Here is a 14713-nt window from a genome sequence, read left to right on the forward strand (position 1 = left end):
TGTCTCTTTAGGTTTTACCTTTGCCAACGGTACGCCTCCGACAATGGCCTCCAACCCCGATGACGCCCAGCTGCAGCCTTAAGAATTTGGCAGTAGGGATGTATAGACTATACAGCTACAAATGGTCAGAATGGAGAAAACAAGCTAACGAAATTCACTTTGAATAGAATCCGTATAGAACTATTGTGAATGATATATGCAATTCCGACAAGCAAACATGTCAACACATATGTAGATTGATCTTAGTTCGACCTTAAAGTGATAGGAGTTCATATAAATTTCCATTGTGTTATTGCATTTTAAAATTTGCACCTTTCAGTAAAATATGTTGTTCATACACACCATTTATTAATAGCTACAGAAACAATTAGCTACAGAAACAATTAACTCAAAAGTGCACTTAACATTTTTGTGAAGAATAAGAGTATACGTACGACCCTTATATAGCAGAAAAGTGCAGTTAAGATTTTTGTGAAGAATAAGAGTACATGTATCTCTGTATGCATCTGAATAAAAAATAGTTCCATCTCGTTATTAGTGAGAGTATACTAGCTTATAATTACACTTCTGTGGATTCTACTACTGTATAAATCTAGCATAAGTTGTAACAGCTATCAGATCTCTTCGTGCCGACAGCCTGCTAGTACATTGTTATCTTTTCTAATAACACTGGCTCAAACACACACGCTTGCTAAAAAAAGTATATACATTATAGTTTTGCAAAGCAAAAGCTTAGAATTCCAGCCACCTTTATTCTTTTTTTTTCATGCGATCTCGAGTTAGGTACTCCGTCCCTCAACTATATGCGCCACTAGCTAACATGATTGCTTATTTCCTTGTTTGAAGGGCTGATACAAGTATCCATGCTACCTGGAATAATTTATTCCACCTAAGGGCTGATACAAGTATCCATATAGATGAAATGAGTTCGGAAACAGACTTCAAATTTTGCACACATACAGCAAACTGGATATGGAACTTTCAGGTTCACATATTACAACAACAACCAAATCAAAGAGGACAACACAAAAGAAACACTGACGAGGAGCAAACACAAACAACAAAGACTCTAATTAAGCTGATTGATATCTGTATGATGCCTCAAACTGAACCTGTTGGGTACTTGGGTATAGCTCAATTAGTGGTGGTACCAAACGCACGGCGAGGTGTCCGAGGGGGGAGACCATGGCAGGCAACGCTCGATCTCACTAGGGATTGAGTAATGCCACCCGCCGGCGTCGGCGCAGGGATACTCGTTCTGCTGGAGGACACTGTGCGGACCACCAGGGTAGACGTCGTCGAGGAAGTAGATGTAGCCCGAGCTGCCAGCGTGTCCCATGTCGAAGGCCTTGGAGCAGGCCCGGCCGTTGAAGAGCACCTGCCCGGCCATCTGGTAGATGCGCCAGGACTAGGAAGCCGGCCGGCCCTCCTGTTGCTACTGTAGCCTGAAGAGCTGGAACCGTGACGTGCGGCCTCTCAACGGCGAGATGAATCTCCTCACCATTAGCAGATCGGCACCAGAGGCGGAGGGCTGGAGGTAGCAGGGTACGATCCCCTAGTGTTCCATGTTCGTCCGGGGAGCACGGATCTCGTAGGCAAGATGTACAATGGTATGCGTAGATGTCGAAAGTTCGCCTTGTAGTAGTAGAGGTCATCATCTGAGTCAACGGCCCGGAACCATCTGTGGTGGTAAGTCAGGTCTTGGGCGTTGGGCGGGGCCATCATCTCTGCCGGTAGCGACATCCAATACTCCATGCCCGGGCGGTAGAAGGCCATGTTTGTTTGGTTGGACGTTATGGCAGCGACCATGCAGGCACCAGAAGACGGGGCAGCGGACATGGCGACTGCACAAATCATCATGAGGCACCTGATGTCGTCGGAGTTGATGAGGATGCACACGCCATCCTGGAGGGCAATGCGCTCGCCGGTGCGGAGGTTGAGCATGGCATGACCACGCCAACATGGGATGATACCACGACCCAACCTCCTGGAGCGGAGCAACAGAAACAGGCCCCGCGGCCTCGTCAGAGAGGGCCGAGCGTGGATCAGCAGAGCTGCCGAAGATCCTATAGTTGTCGGTATGGGCAGTGGAGGGCTTGAGGAGCCATGGCAGTGGGGACAGGTTCTGCAAGGCTACCCGACGCGGCGACGCCAGTGGTTGCAGATGGCGGACGCCTGGACCGAAAATATATAATAGAACACCTGCACCCAGGCCCTTCCTATCTAGCCATCCATTCTGCTTCGCGATTCATGCAAACACATTTCTTTTTTTGTTTCTCTCGCATAAAACATGTTTTGAAGTTCAAACCTTTGCAGCGTGGCAAAGCTTTCTATCTAGAATCTACGATAAATCTTTCAGATTTTTTGGTCAAAAATAAATATACAAAAAATGATTTTTAAATCTAAAAAAATATTTTTTGTATATTTATTTTTGACCACAAAATCTGAAAGATTTATCCTAGATTTTAAATAGAAAGCTTTGCCACGCTGCAAAGGTTTGAACTTCAAAACATGTTTTATGCAAGAGAAACAAAAAAGAGAAAAATTCAGATAGAAAGTTAGTTGTGTTGCATAGATCTTAAAGCAATATTGGACAACTAGGATAGCAGGGCCCGGGTGCAGATGTTCTAAAAATCAACGTCCATGCCTGGACTCGATCCGCGATGCACAACAGCAGGAGGAAGATATGGCCGAGAAGATCTTGGTGGAGGCTGGATGGAGATCTTATGCCATGACGAGCCGGTCTGCCCTCACTGCATGTCCTACTCAAGCGGTGGCTGAGCTGCAAGCCGAACGACGAGGTCCATGGGCCGGTGGGTGCTCCGGTGAATGGGTTCGTGATGGAGCTGCGCTACCGCCGGTGCCAGGCGTCCAGGCTCCCTTGCTGCACGGTGAAGACAGCCTCCCTTCCCTGCCATTGCAGCACCTAGCTGCCCCGCTCTCCAGCATATCCGCTCATGATCGTCATTGAGTTATCCATCGATCGGCCAGCCTACCTAGGACTCTATATCTGCATATCTTTCACATTTTTGTTGGACCAGGCAAAGGGAGAAGGGGCGAAAAAAGAGGTTAGCCTAGCCGTAGACCTGCTAGACAAAGAATTTGAAAAGTTTATGTAGGCACTTTTGGTTTAAAGTTCCTCTGTTTCTTTCTTGTGGTAATTATGTTTCTTTACCCACTGTACAAGGATTTGCAGTAGCCGTGATTTGTTCAAAAGATCTTCTAGGTGAGATGCCTTCGGTTTGTTCCATGGTGGTGTCTAGTAGTTCTGGCTGGTAATGGTCCACGCCAGTGCATGGCCATCGAAGTTGCATACCAAGCGAGCTGAACAGCTGGCTCCACACTCCATAGGTGATTCTGATGGTCTCTTCTCCGTATATGCCATTCAATTTAGAAAAGTGCAACATTAGTTCAGTCAAAGTGCAACTTACACCTTTTTATTTAGTTACATTTTTTAAGAAAAGTGCAGGCTACACTTATTTAGTGGGATTAATGTTAGTTATCCAGGTTATCTTAAGAATTGGTCTCTTGTTGAAACAATATTGAGATGGTTGACCCCCCTCCCCCCCCCCCCCCCTCACACACACACCATTTCAAAAAGGAAAATGTTGTTAGTTTTTCTAAGAACCAACGGTGTTTTTGATTTTATTTGAATCATAGGAAAGTCACAATATAAAGAGGCTCCGTATCACGAGGATCTGAGTGCGACTACCTTGCTTGATAGGGAGGAGCAAGATTATCTTTCGGGAGCATGTCATCCGGGTAGGTGTGTGTGTGTGTGGGGGGGGGGGGGGGGGTCGAGATCGCGTCAGTCTTCACCCACTCCGCCTTCGTTGTGTTCAACCGCTGCTGCTGATTTCCTCTTCCTTGTAGTCGTAATCCTACTACTACTGCCGGCATCCATCTCCTTTTGCAGAGATCGGCCGCTAGTCTGTGAGGAGAATTTGGTTTGGAGCTCGGGATCAGAGCAGAACGGGGGGCTAGGGAGATGCGGAGCAGCCAAAGCATGATCACTTTTGAGGAGAGAGTGTTTTGCTGCTGGTTTACGACGACAGACGAACCGTATAGCCTATACATAGAAACTGTCCGACGTGAGGTGACATGTGTGCGATTATAAATTTGGTTCTTAGAAAACTCTGTATGATACTTGCATGCCTGCCTGTATTATAACCATCTTTGTGTATGCAGTTTGCCGGGAGTGTATTATGAAGAAAATAGATGAAGAGGAGATTGTATCCTGCCCAGTATGTGAAGTTGCTCTTGGGATCACTCCCGAAGAGAAACTCAGGTAAGTAATTGTTAAAATACCAAGGTTATCTGTTGTACAATATTGTTTTTCCAACTAGTCAGTTCTCTCTTTCGTTTAAATCCGTGATAAAAAAACATGTAACCTGTTTTTCCGAATAGTTTAAAAAAATGAGTATCAGCCATTCTGCCTATTGCTTGCATTAGTAGGCCCATAACCCATTATCTGCCTGGCCAAACCAATTTGGCTCAAAATGGAACCGTGTCCTCCTCCACGGCTCTATCTGTAGCATCATCCAGTAGGCTTCGATGTCATCGATCGTCGGCGCCTACGCCGGCATGGTCTCGTCGGACGACTACACCACAGAAAGGCGGGTAAAGCTTCGCCCTCGTCCCCATCTCAGGCATCCAGCCTGCAGGATCCACCACCGATAGGAAACCCCAAGACAGGACGCCTCCTGTCCCCTTCCTATCTCTCGATCATAGATACACTTTCTTTAGTTTTTGAACACTGCTAGATCTGTTGGAAGGGGGTAACTGATGTTAGTCTCAGTTTAGGAGCAACTTATTCACTCATAGATAGGTCTAATTCTGCTGCAAGCTAGGAAGATCGAGTAAGCTAGCAATTGAAAAAAAGTTTATTCACTCATAGATAGGTCTAATTCTGCAGCAAGCTCGGAAGATTAAGCTAGCCATTGAATCCAACTGTTTTTCGTTGCGCTATGGGTGGATTTGAAGTAGATTTTTCCAGGCAAAGTTTCGTGAGATGACCTAGACGAATTGGGTGCATCCCACTGTATGAGCTGCTTGTGCTAATACCCCACTTGTTTTCTGTACTCTTGCCATGACTGTGATGTATCTCAGTTGTCTGCAAACAAAAGGGATCTAGCGTTAATAACATGTGAGCCTTAAGAAGTCGTGTTGCCACCCTATTTAGGCCTTCTTACCACTAATAGTACTTATAGTGGATGTCAAAGAAGATATTGCTATTGGAGGCCGAACTCCATAGAGGCCTCCAAATGTAAAATTCAAAATTAATGAAAATTCATATTTTTACAGTTCAAAAAATTATAAAAAATATAGACATACATGAAAGCATAATGCACAAATGTATAAATTTTCAAGACGAAATACGTTGAAATGAGGGCTGTGCAATAGAAAAACAAATCTAGGGCTTTTTAACACATGATACCGTTCATCCTCCCAGACCATGAATTTCTCTTTTTTGTACAGATCGCATTTAAAGGTATTTCATCCTAAAATTTACACACACACCTCACATCCTAGTTTACTTGTATAAAAAAATCAGATTTTTTTAAACCAGAAATTTCGAATCTTGTTTTTTTTTCCAAAATTGCTTCCATGGAGGCCGATATCCAAAACGCCATACTCATGCCAAAGGCCATTTTAGGGTTTTACAGATACTAAAGCAAGTAAGTATACCTGATCGAAAGCCTTCTATTCATCTGTAATAATAGAACAAACTTTATAGTTCCCTGGCTGCCTGAAAATGGCTCATGCTACAAGTCCTCCCGCTTGTTTGATCTCAGTAATAATTGGGGCGACACAAAATTTTGTGGCCCCTCTCTCTCCTATTGCACGTGCTAGAGAGTCATTGGATGAGTCGGCAGATGGCCTCAGTGACCACATACCAAAGCCCCACATCAAAGTCGAAGCGTTTTCCGCCAACAGTTTTAGTATTGCATCCGACTGATAGGCGACAGACCACACCGCACACTCCCATGCTCCTGTGGTTGTCTCTTTAGGTTTTACCTTCACCAACGCTACACCGCTGAAAATGGCCTCCAACTCCGATGACGCCCAGCTTCAGCTTAAGAACTTGGCAGTAGGGATGTATACACTGTAGAGCAAAAACTGGTCAAAATGGAGAAAACATGCTAACGCAATTCACTTTGAATACAATCCGTATGTAACTATTGTGATGGATATATGCAATTCCGAGCAAACATGTCAACACATATGTAGCTTGATCTTAGTTCGACCTTAAAGTGATAGGTGTTCATATACATTTCCATTGTGTTATTGCATTTTAAAAATTGTAGCTTTCAGTAAAATATGTTGTTCACACACGCCATTTATTAATAGCTGCAGAAACAATTAGTTTATTTGTACTTATATAACTGAAAGTGCACTTAACATTTTTGTGAAGAATAAGAGTATACTTACGACCCTTATATAGCAGAAAAGTGCAGTTAACATTTTTGTGAAAAATAAGAGTACATGTATCTCTGTACGCATCTGAATAAAAAATAGTTCCTTCTCGTTATTAGTGAGAGTACACTAGCTTAAAATTACACTTCTGTGATTCTACTACTGTATAAATCTTGCATAAGTTGTAACAGCTATCAGAGCTCTTCGTGCCGACTGCCCGCTAGTACATTGTTATCTTGTCTAATAACACTGGCTCAAACACACACGCTTGCTAAAAAAAAGTATGTACATTTTTGTTTTGTGAAGCAAAAGGTTAGAATTCCAGCCACCTTTATTCTTCTTCTTTTTTCATGCGATCTCAACTCAGGTACTCCGTCCCTCAACTATATGCGCCGCTAGCTAACATGATTGCTTGTTTCCTTGTTTGAAGGGCTGATACAAGTATCCATGCTACCTGGCATAATTTGTTTCCACCTAAGGGCTGATACAAGTATCCATATAGATGAAATGAGTATCCCTATCTCGGCGCAGGGATACTTGTTCTGCTGGAGGACACTGTGCGGACCACCAGGGTAGACGTCATCGAGGAAGTAGACGTAGCCCGGCCTGCCAGCGTGTCCCATGTCGAAGGCCTTGGAGCAGGCCTGACCGTCGAAGAGCACCTGCCCGGCCATCTGGTAGACGCGCCAGGACCAGGGAGCCGGCCGGCCCTCCGTTGCTTATGTAGCCTGAAGAGCTGGAACCTCGATGTGCGGCCTCTCAACGGCGAGATGAATCTCCTCACCATCAGCAGATCGGCGCCAGAGGCGGAGGGCAGGAGGTAGCGGAATACGATCCCTCCGTGTGCCATGTTCGTCCGGGAGCATGGATCTCATAGTCAAGATGTACAATGGTATGCGTAGATGTCAAAAGTTTGGCCTTGTAGCAGTAGAGGTCTTCATCTGAGTCGACGGCCCAGAACCATCCGTGGTGGTAAGTCAGGTCTTGGACGTTGGGCGGGTTGTCATCTCTGTCGGCAGCGACGTCCAACACTCCATGCCCGGGCGGCAGAAGGCCTTGCTTGTCTGGTTGGACGTTATGGCCGCGACCACGCAGGCACCAGCAGGGCCGGTCCTGAGATTTTAGGGGCCCGGGACGAAACTAAATTTCGGGGCCTCTAGTATAAACAACATACAATAATAATGATTATACTTATATATGAAAATTTACTTATGAACACTTGAATGCATCCAAAAAAATACATATGCAGAAATTATACATATTACCTTAAAAAATTATATCATTTTTTATGCAAATTCAATTCTGATGAGGTTCATGTCAAGCTCTTCCAATAATTTCTTCTTGACGCACATTGATACCAAGCCATTAAAATTCTCATTAGTCACTCTTGACCTCAAATAGTTCTTTGATAATTTTAACTTTGAAAAGCATCGTCTTTCAATTGATGCCACCGTCAGATGCACTATAAATAAGATGCAATATAATACAGACATTAGGATAACAAATAAATTTAGTGACATGCTCAAAAATCTCCATAGCATTATACCATCTGGCAATGTGAAATTTATAATCTTTAATAATTCAGAAAAAGGCAAATTTATCATATACCTTGGATGAGTCGGCATCGGCGATCGGGCATTCAGCGATTTGTACTCGTTCGCATCTAGCTCTAGAGCTCGACGGATCGGCGATGATGTGCGTGTGCTTGACTAGTGCCCAAGGTGAGAGCGCAAAGCGCGTTCTGAATACTGGCTAGACACTGGAGCGATTGGGAGGCCCCGGAATAGAAATCAGCGAGACCACGTACTGCTGATCAGAATTAGGAACGGAATTTGAAGAAAATGAGCAGGGACGCAAGTTAGTATTGCGAACAGGACGGCTGCTTCAACGCATCTAACCTCCTTGATTTTTCGCGAAGTGACGGCGGCGGTGTATGCAAGTTGGAAACTTGGAATTAGGTATGCCGCATGATTTCAGGATGGCTACGTGATGGAACGTGGAGGAAAGTAGGAAACGAATCACAAAAATAGAAAAGGAATAGGAAGGCCTCAATACGTCGTCTGTCGGCGTCCACGCATGACCACGGCCCATGATTTTCCTAGCGCAAGCCCACAGGCTATCTGGGGAGGGGCCCCTGGATTCGGGGGGGCCCGGGGCGGTCGCCCCCCCTGCCCCCCTCAGGGCCGGGCTTGGGCACTAGAATATGGGGCAGCGGACATGGCGGCTGCGCAAATTATCATGGGGAACCTGATGTTATCAGAGTTGATGGGGATGCACACGCCATCCGGGAGGGCGATGCGCTCGCTGGTGCGGAGGTTGAGCATGGCATTACCGAGCCAGTGATGGGATGATACCATGACCCACCCTGCTAGAGCCGAGCAACAGAAACAGGCCCTGCGGCCTCGTGAATGAGGGCCGAGCGCGGATCAGCGGAGCCGCCGAAGATGCTGTAGCTGTCGGTCTGGACGGTGGAGGGCTTGAGGAGCCATGGCCGCGGGGACAGGTTCTGCAAGGCTACCCGGCGCCAGTGCTTGCTGATGGTGGACGCCTGGACTCGATCCGCGATGCACGACAGCAGGAGGAAGATATGGCCGTGGAGATCACCGTGGATGCTCCATGGAGATCTTATGCCATGACGACGAGCCAGTCTGCCCTTGCTGCATGTCCTACTCAAGCGGTGGCTGAGCTACAAGCCGAAGGACGACGTCCATGTGCGAGTGGGTGCTCCGGTGAATGAGTTCGTGACGGAGCTGCGCTACCGCCGGTGCCAGGCATCCAGGCTCCCTTGCTGCATGGTGAAGACAGCCTCCCTCCCCTGCCACTGCAGCACCTAGCTGCCCCGCTCTCCGTCATCCGCTCATGCTGGTCATTCAGTTGTCCATCAATCGGCCAGCCTACCTAGGACTCTATGTCTGCATATCTTTCACATTTTTGTTGGACCAGGCAAAGGGAGAAGGGGCGAAAAAAAGAGGTTAGCCTAGCCGTAGACCTGCTAGACAAAGAATCTGAAAATTTTATGTAGGCACTTTCAGTTTGAAGTTCCTTTGTTTCTTTCTTGTGGCAATTCTGTTTCTTTACCCACTGTACAAGGATGTGCAGTAGCCAGGATTTGTTCAAAAGATCTTCTAGGTGAGATGCCTTCGGTTTGTTCCATGGTGGTGTCTAGTAGTTTTGGCTGGTAATGGTCTATGCCAGTGCGTGGCCATCAAAGTTGCATACCAAGCGAGCTGAACAGCTGGCTCCACACTCCAGAGGTTATTCTGATACTTTCTGAAGTCTCATTCAATTCAGAAAAAGTGCAACGTTAGTTCAGTCAAAGTGCTACTTGAGCTTTTTATTTAGTTATCTTTTTTAAGAAAAGTGCAGGCTACACTTATTTAGTAAACTAAATTTGATTTTTCTAAATTGATCGGTTCTTAAGAAAAACTCAAATCTTCTTTGAATCAACGAGTGTGGTTTTCTGTAGCTCAGACTACACGGTACCTCTTATCTTTGCCATCCATTTATGCATCAAGATCCGTGCAAACACATTTGTCTTTTTTGTTTCTCTCAAACGACACAACATATGATCTTCAAATTTTGCAGAACAACAATACATTCTAACTACAATATAGGAAAAAACTTTCAGATTTTTTCATACATTTCTTGAAATAATATTTTTATTCAAAGAAAATCTCGTTTTGTATATTTATATCAGACCAAAAAATCTGATAGTTTTTTCACACATTGATGTTCTAAATGTTTGTTCGGTCTGCAAAGTTTGAAGTTCATATGTTATTTCATTTTCGAGAAACAAAAAAGAGAAATCTTCTTGTTGTTAGTTAGTTGGAGAGTACGGATCTCAAAGTAAGGCTGGAGGGTTGAGGATAAGAGGTTCCATGTAGTCTGAGCTACAAAAAAACTTTGTGTTGAATCAACAAAAAAACATGATGGCAGATTTATGCGCTTCTCGCTTGGGCCAGCTGGGCACATAGTGCCGCCAAGGTCCTGCAATTGTCGTGTTTTGCACTGTAGTGTGCCGGTGTCTGCATAATGGTCATGCGTTGGCCAAGGGCGCGCAGGTGGTTGTTGTCTAGTGCTTGCGCAACGGTTGCACGTGGGGCCCCTTCTCGGCAGTCGCAATGTCTATCTTTCATGGGGTAAGGGTGCACCACACGTCTTCTAGTCCGCATCAAACATGGTGTTGTTCGTCTCTACTCATGAAAAGGATGTTGGGGTAGTGGCCCCTGGGTCACGACGGATGTTGTATGCTAGTGTGCGCAGGTGTGAAATGGCAGCGGCTAGATCGCACAACGACATGGGTGACCACTTTGCAAAGGCTACTTCCGGGAAGCCTGCGCCTTCATCCAGTGTGGCCACATATGTGAGTTCACTCTCTCTATGCTGCTCCTGCTGCCTCCACAGTTTTGTTTTGTGCTCCCTTTTGTGTCCGACAGAACGCACTCCTCGCGGTCTTCCTGTGCTGCTGCGCACGACCATCCTTGGTTTTGGTGTCCTCTATTGTCTTCTGGCGTCCCATCTATCTCTTGGTCGGTGGTGTCCAGATCCAAGAACAATCGTCGTTGTTCTCTTGCGAATTCCCGATCCTATTGATTGCGTGCAAATTTGTCCAATTCCAAATATCCATCGCTTTCATCCTCCAACCTACTTTGAACTAGGACATGCCCACCAGCCACTTGAGAAGGTGGTGACGCTGAGAACAGGCACTTGTTAGGCATTGGAGAAGAGGGTGGTATTAGCCAACACCGGTTTCCTTGCGAGGACGAAGTAGCATGGGCCAACTTACTTGCAGAGCTTGGTCGGCGTCCGCAAGAACACAACCACGACCGCGTTTTCCTCCCGTGGCCACTTCTTCTTGAGAATAGTCCCTAAGATCTGGGTAGGTGGGATTGGGACGACATTATCATCATCGTTACTGTCGATTACTTCGAGCACATTGGCTTTCCTCATCTTGAACGAAATCTCCTCACCCACGAATCAATGTTGGCGGAGGAGATGGACTATATTTGTTAGAAATCCACGGAGTTAGAGAAGCACTAGTCGGGATCGGTTACAGCAGGACAATTTCGTTGTTGTTAGTAAAAGCAAAGGCAGCCCATTTTCTTTTCTTGAAAGACAAATCATTACCCTCGAAGACCACATTCTTCATGATCCACTATTCTTCATGCGATACCGGGGGAGCCGCATCATGGAACAGGGTGATGATCCCTAGATCAATGGCATTGATAGATGTTGTCTGTGTTTGCCTCTCGTGGATCTCGGATAGCACGGCTTGTTCCATGATTCTCCACCTGCATGATTCCACCTTGCGACAAGCCTTTTGATGTGTTACCGCTCCGGAAGCCACTTGCACCAGAGCTACTCCAGAAAAACCCCATGCCGCAGCCCGAGCGAGGCTGTTGTTGGACGTGAATGCATGTGAACAATGAAGAGCCAGACACCACGCATGAATTTCTGAACGAATTCCTCTTCCTCGACCAAGTGAATGTCCTGGATATCGAGCTCCAATGATGGGAGGCCCACCTGGGGAATGGAGCCAGGTCAGGACCTTACAAAGGCATCCACTGAGTAGCATATGTGCAGGACTGATATGTCTCCAACGTATCTATAATTTTTTATTGTTCCATGCTGTTATATTATCATTCTTGGATGTTTTACAATCATTTTATATCATTTTTTGGGACTAACATATTGACATAGTGCCAAGTGCCAGTTGCTGTTTTTCCTTGTTTTTTTACGCAGAAAATTAATATCAAACGGAGTCCAAATGCAGCAAAAAATTTATGAATTTTTTTGGACCAGAAGACACCAGATGGGCCAGAGAAGCACATGGGGCACAACCCACCAGGGCGCGCATGGGCCCCCAGGTGCGCCCAGGTGGGTTGTGCTCACCTCGGTGGCCTCCCGCACCGCCTCTTTGCTCTGTAAATACTTCAATATTCCAGAAACCCTACGGAAGTCGACGAAAATCAATTCCAGCCGCCGCAAGTTTCAGAACCACCAGATCCAATCTAGACACCATCACGGAGGGGTTCATCATCCTCATTGGTGCCTCTCCGATGATGCGTGAGTAGTTCATTGTAGACCTACGGGTCCGTAGTTAGTATCTAGATGGCTTCCTCTCTCTCTCTCTTGATTGTCAATACAATGGTCTCTTGGAGATCTATTTGATGTAACTCTTTTTGCGGTGTGTTTGTTAGGATCCGATGAACTTTGAGTTTATGATCAGATCTATGTTTTTATCCATGTAAGTTATTTGAGTCTTTTGATCTATTATAGCCTTGTATTTCTTCTTTGAATCTTTGGTTTAGTTAGTCCGACTAGATCGACTTTTCTTGCCATGGGAAGAAGTGCTTTGTGATGGGTTCGATCTTACGGTGCTTGATCCCAGTGACAAAAGGGGAAACGCCACGTATGTATCGTTGCTAATAAGGATAACAAGATGGGGTCTATTTCTACATAAATAGATCTTGTCTACATCATGTTATCGTTCTTATTGCATTACTCCATTTCTCTATGAACTTAATACACTAGGTGCATGCTGGATAGCAGTCGATGTGTGGAGTAGTAGTAGTAGTAGATGCAGGCAGGAGTCGGTCTACTAATCTTGGATGTGCTTCCTATATAATGATCATTGCCTGGATATCGTCATGATTATTTGAAGTTCTATCAATTGCCCAACAATAATTTGTTTACCCACCGTTGCTATTTTTCTCGGGAGAAGCCACTAGTGAAATCTACGGCCGTCGGGTCTCTTCTTTATTATATTTGCCTTCACGGTCTATTTTTGTTTGCTTTTATTTTCATATCTATTAATCCAAAAATACAAAAATACCTTGCTGCAATTTTTATTTATTTATTTTATCTTGCGTTCCCGCGAGATCTATTTATCCAATCTACTACAATTTTACCTATCTTTTTACCCGTGAGGGATTGACAACCCCTCTCTTACGTCGGGTTGCAAGTATTTTTTCTTTGTGTGCAGGAGCTGTTTACGTGGTGTTGCGTAGTTCTCCTACTGGTTTGATAACCTTGGTCTCATCACTGAGAAAAATACCTACCATAGCTATGCTGCATCATCCCTTCCTTTTTGGGAAAATACCGACGTAGTTCAGGCCGCATCAAAAGGAATTTCGGGCGCCATTGCCGTGGAGACATCATCAACATCTACCAGGTTCTTAATCACAAATCTCATCTTCTTACAATTTACATTATTTGTCATTTGCCTCTCGTTTTCCTCTCCCCCACTTCACAAAAATATGCTGTTTTATTCGCCCTCTTTTTCGTTCGCCATTTTCTCGCCAGATCTGTTTTTGAGTGCAATCTTGTTGCGTAGTCATGATGACTCAAGAGAACACACTACAAGGATACCTACTATAAAGCAACATAAATTCTACAACATTTTAAATATATGTTGCAATTTTTTCAACAGATACACATATAATCGATGTACCATATGCGTTGTAGATTTGTCGTGACCTATACCTATGAAAAACAGAGCAAAGGAGAGAGAGAAGCAAAAAAACAGAGCGCCCGATTCCCCTCATCTCTCCCAGATCGCCGCCACCTCTCCCTCCTCCGATCCACCTCGCCGCCGGCCCTTCCCTTCCCCTCATCCCACCATGCCCTCGTCCGATCCACCTCGCCGCCGGCCCTTCCCTTCCCCTCATCCCACCATGCAGCTCCAGCGGCTGCTGGATCCATCGCATCCCCCACCCACACATCCCTCTCGCGTCCCATCTCTAGCTCTCTTCATGCGCTTCCTCGCCAGCTGCGACGGCTAATTCAGGCGGCGTCCGGCGAATCCCGCCATCACGAAGCATAGCCCGAGGTCCCCATCGAAATGCGGCGCCGTCCCATGCGACTAGATCCGGTTCTCATGGCCACCCCCTGGCCAGGGTTTCGGGCGTCGGCTCCGGCGCCGGTGGCCAGGTCGTCCTCCTCTAGTACTCATCTCTTCCGGTGAGCGCATCCCTTCCCCTGGCTTCATCCTCATTTTCTCTCCCCATTCATCTAACCTCTGTTTTTTCTCCTCTTGTAGACGTGCAGGGAGGACCGGCTACGTGTGAACTCCATCGTGACGCTACCGACGGTGATGTCTATGGACGGGATGTGCCTCGGCGTCGATGAGCATGCACTGAGGCGGGAAGTGGAAAAGGAATACATCGCCAAGCGAACTCAATGGTACGGTGCTGGAGGTGGAGGACGTGGCCAACGTGGCACTGTACGTGGAGTCGACGAGGCTAGGTCGAGCACCACGTGAGTTAAGGCTGAACCTTCTACATGTGTGTTGCAT

At 45.9% G+C, this 14713-nt stretch overlaps 2 pseudogenes; both read right to left on the reverse strand.

Annotated features, from left to right (window-relative positions):
• Positions 1-1138: 1138 nt before the first annotated feature.
• Positions 1139-2949, reverse strand: LOC125507356 (uncharacterized; annotated as a pseudogene).
• Positions 2950-6812: 3863 nt separating this feature from the next.
• On the reverse strand, positions 6813-11367 carry LOC125507357 (uncharacterized; annotated as a pseudogene).
• Between the last annotated feature and the right edge of the window lie 3346 nt (positions 11368-14713).

Source organism: Triticum urartu, chromosome 5A (genome assembly GCF_056163025.1).
Source record: "Triticum urartu cultivar PI428250 chromosome 5A, HENAU_Tu73, whole genome shotgun sequence".
Taxonomy (NCBI): Eukaryota; Viridiplantae; Streptophyta; class Magnoliopsida; order Poales; family Poaceae; genus Triticum; species Triticum urartu.